Genomic DNA, 1902 nt, shown 5'->3' with positions numbered 1-1902 from the left:
AGCATCTCAAATACAGAACAAAATGGAGTCTCTTATGTCTACTTCTTTCTATATAGACACAGTAACAGGCTGATCTCTTTCTTTTCCCCACATGTGAGGCTATGGCACAGGAATTAGGTGTGTTGATTCTAAGCCCTAAACAGCATTATTTTTGATACTAGGATTCACTTTCAAAGAGACATATTATGCAAGGAAGCAATTCAGAAGCGGAAAGAAAAGAAGTCAGGAATGGCCCTCACTCATGTAAGGTAATATTCTCAGTGGATTCTTCTGTCTCTGTTTCTTCCTGAAATGCCAGGCATTGGAGTTGCCAATCTCTGACTCTGAAGGATCCTGCCTGACTCATTTCATTGCACTTACCCATGGCTTCTTCCAGTTCCTTTCACTTCCACTTAAGATTCCAGTTCCCTATTACCCAGTGACACGAACTTGGGAAGAGGTCCCCTGGGCATGGACCTGCAAGGGGCTCACATCCAGACATGGAAGGAGATGGGGTGAGGGCCCTGTGGTGTCAGTACTGTTGGGCAGCAGGGATTGTTCAGGGGCCACATCTGGATGCACTGAGAGTGTTCTGTGGACTAGGATTAGAGAAGCTGCATGTGGAATTCCTTTTTTTTTTTTTTTTTTTGTTTTGAGACAGAGTCTCACTCTGTTGCCCAGACTGGAGTGTGGTTTTGTGATCTCAGCCATATACATGTATATGTGTACTAATGTATATGAGTGTTAGTATATATAAGTGTGTACATGCGATATGTTAGCATGAGTGCACAGATGAGCAAGCCTATAGTGTTTTATAAATAGCATGTCATAATTTTATGTTATATATATTTTTATCAGTTAAAATTATATCTATTTATCAGGATATTCAAATTTTTCTAGATTATGTTAATGAGGCAATGGCTAAAAGAATCTTATAGTAATGTATTATGGGGATATCTATTATATATATGCACATATGATGAACTTTTAGGCAATTCCATGTTTTTAATCCTTGAAGTTGTTTTGAATTTACTGAATTAGGTAATTGTCAATTGACTTTTGATGCTGATCTGTTACTTAACTGTTTGGTTCTTTAGGTTTGATTCTCATGCTCAGAGACCTGGGATCTGGTGCTTACTCTGCTGTTTCAGCCCTCACACCTGGGGCAAGCTAGCGTGCATGTGAAAGAGTTGTCTCTTCAGTAAGCTAGGAACAGATCATTCTTTCATTGGTTTTTGTTGCTATACCAGTTAGTTCATGTAAATCATTTAGAATAGTGCCTATCACACGGGAAGTGTTCTATTCAGCCATTGCTACTGTTGTCATCACAGTTTTCAGATTTTAGCCATTTTAAAATTTTATTGTATTTTTTTTTTTTTGAGACAGGGTCTCACCCTGTCACCCAGGCTGGAGTGCAATGGCACAGTCTCGGCTCACTGCAACCTCTGCCTCCCAGGTTCAAGCCATTCTCCTGCCTCAGCCTCCTGAGTAGCTGGGAATAGAGGTGCACAACTCCATGCCCAGCTAATTTTTTGTATTTTTAGTAGAGATGGGGTTTCACCATGTTGACCAGGCTGGCCTTGAACTCCTGAGCTCCTGATCCACCTGCTTCGGCCTCCCAAAGTGCTGGGATTACAGGCGTGAGTCACCACCCATGGCCCAGATTTTGACCATTTTTAAAAACCACTATAGGTCGGATGTGGTAGCTCATGCCTGTAATCCCAGCATTTTTGTAAGCTGAGGTGGGAGGATTGTTTGAGCTTAGGGGTTTGAGACCAGCTTGGACAACCTGATGAGACTCTGTCTCTACAAAACATACAAAAATTAGCTGGGCATAGTGGTGTGAGCCTGTAGTCCCAGCTACTCGGGAGGCTGAGGTTAGAGGATTACTTGAGCCTGGGAGGCAGGAGTTTCAGTGAGTCG

At 42.1% G+C, this 1902-nt stretch overlaps 1 pseudogene; it reads left to right on the top strand.

Moving 5' to 3' along the window:
• The first annotated feature begins 228 nt into the window (after positions 1 to 228).
• Positions 229 to 1902, top strand: part of LOC105528986 — a 16701-nt pseudogene continuing 15027 nt past the window's right edge.

Source organism: Mandrillus leucophaeus, unplaced genomic scaffold (genome assembly GCF_000951045.1).
Source record: "Mandrillus leucophaeus isolate KB7577 unplaced genomic scaffold, Mleu.le_1.0 Scaffold74, whole genome shotgun sequence".
NCBI classification, from domain to species: Eukaryota; Metazoa; Chordata; class Mammalia; order Primates; family Cercopithecidae; genus Mandrillus; species Mandrillus leucophaeus.
The sequence above is the reverse complement of the archived record's forward strand: the minus strand, read 5'-3'. Positions and strand labels throughout refer to the sequence as shown.